The sequence below is a fragment of the Chelonia mydas genome, chromosome 3, assembly GCF_015237465.2.
Source record: "Chelonia mydas isolate rCheMyd1 chromosome 3, rCheMyd1.pri.v2, whole genome shotgun sequence".
NCBI classification, from domain to species: domain Eukaryota; kingdom Metazoa; phylum Chordata; order Testudines; family Cheloniidae; genus Chelonia; species Chelonia mydas.
Window position 1 is genome coordinate 186,964,901 of NC_057851.1, and position 10,685 is coordinate 186,975,585.

Here is a 10,685-nt window from a genome sequence, read left to right on the forward strand (position 1 = left end):
GTGACTCTTCCTCTATGTTGATAGGATCTCTCACATTTAGGATCTCTCTACGCTGGGCTGGGAATCATGTTGCCTCAACTAGTTTTAAACATGGTTTTAAACCAATTAAATTTCAACCAGTTTACAAGCGGTTGGGTTGGCCAGCATGAATGGTGCCAAAATATTGTAATCAATTTAAGCTACACTTAAATAAATCTGGTTTACACACACACACACACACACACACAAAAGGAGTGTCCACATTGTTTTTGCACGTTTCTTTTTAGACAAGACCCATATGTAGAAACTGTGCCAGCCACTCAGACTAGCCAAGCTGCTCCAGAGATTTGAGCTCCAAAAATTCCAGCTGAAGTCCATAGGAGTTGTTGGTGCTCTGAAAATCAGGTTCAGTAATTGTGTTTAAACTAATTTAGTCTGAACTTGTTTTAAATCCTGTGGAAAACTGGTTCAGATGGCTGTGTTAAACTCCAAAGTGGACTGTCTTTGGATTGGAGAGAATTTTTCTATATGACAGTATTGGGATACTATACTATATTTATATTTGAGAAATTGCTTTCATAAGGTCAATAAAAATTGCTCAAGATAAACCCGAGAAGTTTCAACTCCAAATGTACTCCTCCCCGCAACACCTTGATCTTTAACTTTTTAGGCGCTTACAGCTATACAGGAATAAGTTTGATCAAATTCTCTTTTGAGTAAGGGATGGAATGAGGGGGGCTTTTTCACAATTTTATTTGAGGAAGTGTTTGGATCAGTCACAAATGTATATTTTGTGTAAACTTCAAGCTGGTCTTAAACTTGTCTTCAATGAGGACAAGTCCTGTCTTTGACAGGTTTGAAGAATTTCTGTTTTAGAAAAAACAAAATGAGAGAGATTAGAAAATGGTGTAGCCTAAGTACATAATGTTCCATCATTTTAAAAAAAAGTCTGAAGGTCCAGTATCCCACCTACACACATGCATCACACACGCTCACTCACATATACATCACACATGCACACTCACTCACACATTAAAGCTACATCTGCATTAACCGGTCTGGAAGCTCCTTGTTCCTGGCCTGCTAGCTGTATTCATGAATGTCCTTTATATTTGTTATCTGATTGTGTGATCACTAGATTGTTATTGTTTCTCTTCCCTAGGGTCAGTTATTTTGACTTTTGACACCTTTTGGCTTTTTATCACAGTTAGCCAGCAGTTAGTTTCTTCCCCCCCCCACCCATCCTCTCCAATTCATATGGATGGGAGCTACACATTTTTCTGTTGTTTTCCAGTTGCATTCACAGGCCTTCGTTTTCTGGCCTTTTACCAAAGATCCTTCCTCAATTGCTTTCAGCTTCTTACCCCCAGGAGGGACTAGCTTACATTTGTTTAAATATTTTCTTTTTGTTTGCTTTATCCTTTTCTGTTGAGCCTGTAATTTAGTTCTGCTGACACAAATGGTTAAAATACCTAGTTATACTACAGCAGCATCTGTTTTGTTTGCCCACCACAAATTTTTATTTTTTTCACAGTCACACATTAGAGATTAAAAATGCTATTGGGTTATTTATTTTAAATACTTATACAGCCCCCAGCACTGTGCTATCTCACAAATTGTAATGTACTTATCCTCACAACACCCCTGTGAGGTAGGGAAGTGCTGTTTTACAGGTTGAGGTACCTGGAGACTGGGGGCTAGTTTAACAAAGAAACTGAGAGCGCCACCATTAATTTTTAGGTGCCTAGAAAATCACTTGGATTCCCAAAGCCTGGGCTAGGTACCTAGACCCCTTATACAATGACTGGGGAGAGCTAGGCTCCTCAGAAGGGGATCCACAAAAAAACAGCAGCTATATGAAATAAAACTTGTGCTTCATCTAGTGAGTTCCCCCCCTGCCTTTCTCTCTTACTCTTTGAAATATCACAAAGCCGCCCCTGGGTGTTATATTCCAGCTAAGATCTTCCAGTTTCCTCCCATCTTTCTCAACCTCTAAGATTTCAGGATCAAAAACAGAGCGGCTCCTATTTTCATAAACTGCCCTCTCTCCCTTGATTCTGTTTATATGGCTGCCGCTCTCTTGCTGCTATTACTGCAAGCCCTGTTCCCAAAATGCATTGACCCCTCTTCTTGCTAATGTTTTCTAACAGCAGTTATGTTACACCCAGTGCTTGCAAAACACTGAAACGTTGCCCTAACTCCAAGGCTCAGATTTCAGAGCTCTCCACCATATCACTGCTGCTCAGGTGAAGTTAATGGACCTGATTATCCTTTTCCTCTCACACGTTTTATACCAATGTACCACAATTGATTTCAGTGGAGTTGTTGCTAGTTTACATCACTGTAAATGAGAGAAGGATCAGGACCAGTGTCTGGCCCTGTCTAGTTCCCACTGGAGAGGCTGAGAGAGCAGAGAAATGGCAGTAAGGCTATCATTTTAGAGAGGCTTGCTGGTTTCTGTTTATCTACAACAGCTGTCAGAACAGTCCCCTGCTACAGCTCTACATCCTTTCAATCATCTTGCAGTGTATTTTTATTTCATAGATAGGATTTCTGCATCAGTTTGGTTTGCATGCATTTCAAATGAATAAAATCTCATCTAAATGCTATTATTATAACACTGAAAATCTTTCTTAACTTCACTGTCAGGGTTAATTGGAACAAAGGGTGGGAGAAAAGGGTCTTGATAAACTTAGTGGTAACAGCTTCTCTGTAAATTTAAAAAATGAACCTGGATTTTATTCCTAAACAAAGGTGATATGGAGTAGAAAATGCTCAGACCCGCAGTCAGTTTTGCAACACTGTGATTTTAAGGTGAAATCACTCAACTCAAACTTTCCATAGCAAATGGAAGAGGAAAAATATCTAATTAAAGGAAATATTAGTTAACCAAAGGATGTCCCTTTCTTAATAGAAGTTACTATGGGATTTAAAGGCACATTCTAATTAAAACAGTTCACTAATTATCTGCCTTACATCTCATCTTTCTGTCCAATCCCACTTTTAATTATATAGTTCTTTTCTGGCACATTACATATCAAAAGTATTACGTTTTACTAAAAATAAATCCTTTTACTAGTGATGATAGAGAAGAAATACTGTAGCTGCCCCCACTGAAATACATATACTACATTGTAATAAAATGTCTTCATTGTGCTTTGAAAAGAGAGATTTGATGCAAGAGAAAAAAAATTAATTTAAAGACTTGGGGCTTGTAAAGCTTTGAAGTCAGAGTGAGGAAATACCTCTAAACTACACTGCATTTTGTACATGTGCTTGGCTGCAAGAGTTTATCATCATACATGGTCTCTGATTTGTAACCCATTGGAGCCTGATCCTTCTGCCATTGAAGTTAAGGGGAGCTTTGCCCATGGCTTCCTTTGGAATAGGTTTTGGCCTTTGAACTCTGGTAATTTATAATTCAAAGACCTGAAGCAATGCCATGCCATCAGAGCTCCATCACTTATGAACATCTCTACTCATCAAGATCTCAGTTAAAGGCTACCAAATTGGGAGGGACTTGTGTCAAACAGCTGGGGGATGTGACTGTGAGTCAGGAGCTCTGGATTCAGTTCCTGCTCTGCCAGTGAATTGCTGTGTGACCATGGGCAAGTCACAACTTCTCTGTACCTCCGTTTCCTCATCTCAAAACGAGAATAATCATTACCTTTTGGGGCTGTTGTGAGGCTTTAGTGGATGTTTTGTCAATTGCTCTGACACAAGGTGCTATGTCGGTGAAATGTATTCTTCTTCAAATGATCATCATTAAAATGCATTTTCTTCCACCCGCTCCCCTTGGCTTGCACAGGAGGTAGCAGAAAGATTTCGCTTTTATGTGCAAGCAGCAGGCTCTTTTCCTTCCTTTGGGTGTGGGGGTGGTGAGTTTAGAGAGTTAAGGACCCTTGACAGAGAGAGGGGTTTTTTTCAAGGCCTTTAGGCTTGAATCCAAATGGCGAGCTCAGACAGATCTGTGACTGGCAAGTCCTCTGAGGAGAGACAGCCTGTGGATTAATGATGCCAATCCCTGCTCAAATTTGCATGTATCATTTACTCAGCTTTGCTCCTGATGGAATTAGGTATAATTCTTTATTGAATATTACTCTTAATGTATATTTAAGCATTAAAAATGAATATGCGCGTGTGATAAAATGTAGGAAATAATTTATAAACATCTAAAGTAACATAAGATATGGAGTACTTGGCTGTCCTGCAAACCTGAGCAAATGTCTATATAACACTACTAGGCTTCTTCCTTCTTGGATGTTTTATTATATCTTACTGACCTCTTAATGACAGCCTGCTAGCACCCCAGCCTGCCAGAGTCTGTTGACATTTCCAAATATATAAACGGTTCTTCAGCTTTTAATATCTCTCCTATGTTAAACTCCATTGGATTGAAGCTTGGCATACAGGTCATCAGCCCAGATGTGATTTTTCACCCCTATAAATTTATAGCAGTTAAGCATTTTTTTAAAATTTTAGATAGCCTTAATCTTCTTCTTTTTCTCTCTTGCTTTCTGATGCAAAATCTTCATCAGCTGTGGATATGAAAAAATATAGATTTCTTGATAATGATTCCTTTCTTGGATGCGTTGCAGCTACTGGTGCAAAGGGTTTTATGGTTTGGGGCAAAAAGCCACTGCAAGTAATAATAATCATTGTCCCTAATTAAAGTGCACTTAATTGCTCTTGCCATCTTTTTCAGAGGGGTGGGAGGGAGATTAATGCTTCTGTTGGTCCACCATTATTTAATTTAACCATTTCAGCACAGTCTTGCAGTCCTTGCATAGGCAGGCTGAATTAAGGTCTATCAGGCCCAACATCCACCAGCATTTCTTCCTCAGGAATACTGTTTCAGACAAATTCCGACTTCTAGCGAAGACACTCGCCAGGCCTGACTCCACGGCCTTGCACCCTGTGGAGTTATTTAGATCTGTGCAAAGTGGGTGCAAAAGGCTTCCATGCTGATTTGTTAGCATTTTACATCCACTTTGCAGCCATCTAAATGACTGCACAAGGTGCAAGGCAGAATTGGCTTCAGTTCTTCCCAAGCAGTCTAGGGCACATCTATTCTGCAACACCTCCCTTCCCCCAACCCCCACAGCAGGGACTTTCAGAGCCTGGGTCAGCTGACTTGGGCTTGCATTATGGGCTGAAAATAGTAGTGCAGATGTTCTTACTGGGGCTAGAGCTTGGGCTCTGGGACCCAGTGAGGCCAGGCTCCAGCCCAAGCAGGAATGTCTACACTGCTATTTTTAGCCCTGTAGTGCAAGCCCCCTGAGCCTGAGTCAGTCACGTGAGGTCTGAGACTTGCTGCCAGAGGGTTTTTATGTTTTTTCTCAGTGTAGACATACCCTGAGTCTTGTCCAGCTCAGCCCACCAGGGACAGTCCTTGCTCTACAGTCCTCCCTAGGAGCCAAGAAGGCCTGGCCTCATTTCATTCTCTCTGCCAACTGACCAACATGTTTTAGCCTTCCTTTTTGCAACGGATCTCTTTCTCTCTCTTTGGTAGCCACGGTGCCCTCACGCATGCTGCACATTCACTTGTTGGCTGATCCACACTCCTTCGGTCCCCGGCATGGCAATCTGGTAGTGCAGTCTGTGCAATGAATCAATCCGGAAATAGTATCCAAGACACAAGAGGCTGCCCAGCTCCTCTTGTGTCCTGTTCCGCTTTGCCCCTGTCGTCACTCACTGGCTTTGACATGACACAATGACTTTTGCTGAAGAGCTGCAGGGGGGATGTCAGGGTGTCTTGGGTTCCGGAACAATATTCCTCTTCTGATCCCATCCCCTCTGCAGCTTCTTCCAAGCAGCTAAGGGAATATGGATAGGAAGCAGCCATTGGCAACATGTCAGCCATATAAGCTGGGCTTTCATTGCTGCAGGGCCAGGCAGAGAGAGGATGCTATGGAAGCAGAGTGGATCTCCATAATGTGCCTTAGTTCCATGCAATCTATGTGTATAAATTTCAGCCCCCCTCAGAAGCCAAACCCAGTGCTCGCTCTGCAGTGCCACCAGCTCCTCCTCTCAGAAGGGACGATACAGAGAAGTTATCCTTTGTGGAAATGCCATATATAATTTAACAGGGATGAAACCAAGAATTTAATGTATAATGATATCTTTTCCGCCGATTTTTTAAACCAATCTATAGAATTGAATAGAGAATCCAGAGGCATCTTTAAAAATTCTATAGAAATGTTATTGTTCTGTACAGAATTCTCCAGGTCTTCTCCATAAGGGAGCTGACAGCCAAAGCTATGGAGGTTTTCACCTAAGATTTCCCCTCCTGTGTGGCAGAGGAAGATATTGGCTCAAAATGGGACCAAGTCTTGCAGTCATCTAGCACTCAGTCTGTACTGAAGACAAGTGGAGTCTGCTTGTGTACAGAAGGGGATTAAGAATTGATCATTGGTTATGGGCCATGTTCAGAGGAGGTTCTATGTCTGGGCAGTGGGACAGAGCAGAGTGAGACAACAGCACTGGTGGGCATGCATCAATCACAACTGATAGCTACTGTCCAACTGAGTGTTGCGGTGGACATTAGGACCCAAGGGAATGAGATACTGCGGCTCTGAGGAGCAGTAACTTACAGTGTAAATTTCCTTCTACCAAGGCCAACATGTCACACTGAGTGACTGCTCCAGGCTCTGCCTCCTGCAGGGTAACCATCCCTCACACACCCTTTCTCCTCCCCGCCTTGGAGCTGAGCGCCGGCACTTTGGCCATGAAAGGCACAGAGGTGTACATATTCTCCACAGTGAACAAGCCTGAGCAACACCTACTCAGTTTTTCTTAGAGCACATTTCTCTCTGTCGTTGTCGTATTGAAATATCACAATTGAATAATTCATATTAACAAACAGAATATTTGTTTTCATTTTCCCTCAGTTAATTTCTTAACTAATTCAAAGTGAATCTTCTTGGTATTCAAGCGGTGAGCCTGGCTGCCCTTTTAACAGATTACACGGAAACTTTACTATGCTAAACCACACTACATGCAATGTCATAATGTTCTTTAACGGATCATGAGTACGACTGCCTATGGGCACCATTGATTCTGATGGGACTTTGCTTAGGGAGGATAATATGCCGCTATATAGCATACGGTGACAAATACCTATTTCAGCTGAATTATGCATAGTGATAACAATATGCAGTGCCACTCTGTAGAGCAACCCAATATGGTTGCTACAGGAGTAATAGCAAGGTGACCTAGTAATCTAGTTGTCTAGTAGTTAGAGCAGGAAACTGAGGAATCTGGTGTAGGTTTCCCAGGTTTCCCAGCCATGTCACTGACTCACTGTATAACTGTGGGTAAGTCATTTAGGTGAATATTTCCAGAGGTATCTCAGCACTGGCCTCTATATGGATTTAGGTGCCAAACTTTAGACGCGGATGATCAGATCCTCATCTGGTGTAAATCTGCACACTTCCATTGACGTCAGTGGCGCTACAGTGATTTACACCAGCTGAGGATCTGGCTCAGAGTTTGGTCCTTAACGTCTATATGTGTCAGTTTATCCCTCTGAAAATTGGGTTTTGTGAGGCTTAATTTTTTATCAAGCTGCTCTGAAGGCTTTATATGAAAGGCGTGTGAGGTATGACCGTATGATTAGTCTGTTTAGTTCATGAAACTCAGCTGGCATTCCATTCCTGGGGCAGGGGGAACTGTACGTTGAAAGGACATAGGCATGTAGATGACATTACTGACAACCATTCAGAAACCACCAGGTTCTAGAGCTCTTTCCTTGGTTTTTAAGATTATTATGAAAGGAGATACAAAGCAGGGAATCCATGTTAAACCACACTACATGCAGCACTTATATTTCATAATGAAGGTAATGAAGCCATTCTGGGGTGGGGGTGGGGTATAGGTTAAAAGGACATGGGCATGTAGATGACATCACACCTAGCAAACGGACTCATGGCTGACAACCGCTGGGTGCCACAGATGAAATACCTTGTTACTGACACTCAGTGACCCCTTATAGCAATGGTGCTGGAAACAGTTTTGCCCCATCCACACTAGTGGTCGAACTGGTTTCAGTGCTGGTTCCGCAGGACCAGCTGTTGGCAATGGGTCAGTTTCCTGGTATATTTGGGGCCTTCAGCTAACCAATTCAGTGTTAAGGCACCAGTGCCATCTCTGTGCAGTGAATACAATACGCAAGAGCACTCACCATTTTGAGGACTAAAGGACCTGATCCAAAGCCTGCTGAACTCAGTGGGAGTCAGATTGTACATGAGAGGCAATACCAAGCACTCTGGGGTTATTAAGAACTGAGGCAGCCTTAAACCTTTATGCATTTAGGTCAGGTCCTTAACATCATTTTAAGATTTTTCTTTGTATTGAAGCCTATGTAGACATGTTTTATATTTAAATGAGAGTCCAACTGCACAGTCCGTAGGTAGGCAAAACTCTCATTGTCTGCAGCAAGGCTGAGATCATCCAGTCTCTCTCCAGAGAAAGAACAAACTAAATACCAGCCAAATGCTCCATGCAGAAGGGGAGATGCATGAAAACAGTATCATGCTTTCTCCCCCTGAGAGCCCAAGAATTACCCTTCCTCCCCCATGGGTTTCAAGGTCTGGGGTGGTTTTGGGGTGTGGGGAAGTCATAATAGGGTCATAGAATCATAGAATATCAGGGTTGGAAGGGACCTCAGGAGGTCATCTAGTTCAACCCCCTGTTCAAAGCAGGACCAATCCCCAATTTTTGCCCCAGATCCCTAAATGGCCCTCTCAAGGATTGAACTCACAGCCCTGGGTTTAGCAGGCCAATGCTCAAACCACTGAGCTATGTCCACTCCCAGCAGTTGCAGCCCCTAAAAAAAAATCGGCAGGAAATTTCCATTGTGAGATAATGCTAAACCATTTGTTTCACTGAAACCTTCTTCACGCTTTGAAACAAACAAACAAAAATCCCGATGAAGAGTTTGGCGCGGGGTGCTGGAGGTGTGCGAATGACAGCATAGCTGGGAAGACCTCTTCCCTTTCCTGTATTCTCCCTATCCTTCTCCCCCAGCTTCGTGGCTTAGTCTTCAATTCTCCAGTCTCTAGAATAATTGTTGTTGCCCCCCCACCCCCCCCGCTTGTTCCAATGGGGAGTGAACATCACCCCTTTCTCTCAACAGAATGTTCAGGTGGAAATTCCACAAGCTGGAGCTTGTGGCACTTCCTGCTCTCTCTGAGCATTCAAACAAACTGTTATACAGTGTGACGCATTCCCTGCACATCCCAAAGAAGGTGTGTATCCTCAGCACTCCTCAGCACTTTCTGATGGACACACTTTGCTAAGATACCGTGACACCACTCTGCAAGTGCCAAAGAGACACTGTTTAGGATCCAGGATTATTATTACTTATATTATCTAAGTGGAAAAAAAAATAAAGTAGAAGGATGGAATAACAATTAAAAAAAATATATCTAGCAAATCTTTCTCCTTATCCATCTGACTAATTTTCCTTTGGGGTCCCTCAGTTTGGGAACCCCACAGTGTCACATTATTGCAGTAACCACATCAGAGGTTTTCCTTTAGCAAAGCTACTCAAATTAATCATCTGCAGGCCAATTTGGCAATTTCACAGCTAAGGTTAGACTCGGTGTTACTTTGCAATCAGATGTAAAAAGTTAGCCAAATGGCTTGAAGACTGAAATCAACCTTTGCTTATAGTTATGTAACTTGTGGGGCAAGAATTTTCTACATTGAATCTCAGTTCCAGTTAATGTATATGGTCTACATATGGAATTAAAAGGTACATTTCACTGTCCACACCTTCCCTCAAAACAATTGTTTCTGTCTTGCTATACTATTTTAAATTAGTGCTATGTGTAATCCCTCATTTGAATCCTCAGTGGATCAGAATGCCCCACAGCTTCTGACATATTTCCCCAAAACTGTAGAAGATTAGTAGGTAATTATTTGCCCCATCTAAGCTTATAAGGCTGGCCCTGCTAGTCTCCTCAAATCTGGAGAAAGTGTAACTGCCACATTCTTTGTGTTGGACAATGTTAAGAAAGTATTATGGATGTTGTTTAGCATTGCTAAATACATACAGGTATACATTTCTGTTGACACTGAGCCTGATCCTAGTCCCTATAAGGTGTGACTCTGCTCTGAGAACTTACTCGGTAAGAAATAGCGCCCACCGCACAACTTGCCTGAACGGTCAGGATGGCCTTATATGGTAATGGTGGTAGTATGGAGCAGAGCAGCCTGAAGGAAGCAGTCCCAAAACAAAGTCCAACCTCTCAGTGAAAAGACAAACCTTTTCAATGAGGAAATGTTGATGCACGAGCCAAGGCTCATGTAGGGATATCCCATGAGGTGTAAGCCATTCTGCAGAAAAGGAGGCAATAGCTGATAGAATTGGCATGGTGAATGGTTGCAGAAGGACTGTGAAGAAGTTGGAGGACTTTCATACACATGCAAAAGACAAACATAGCCGAAGGGAACTAGAGGAGGCCCAGGTAGCCCAGAACATCCTGCTCAAAACTAGCCATGCAGTTGGTGGTCTGGAAATTTATCCAGATAAGCAACCAGAGCCAGAGCAAGCAATCAACTGATACATCAATATGCCTCAGCTAGCACCTCTTTCGAGCTGCATTTGATGGCCCAGCAGCCAGAGGAGGACTGAGGTACATCATCTCCACCTGCACATCTCTGCTTACACCTGCTTAAGTCATGAATAGCCCTAGTGACTG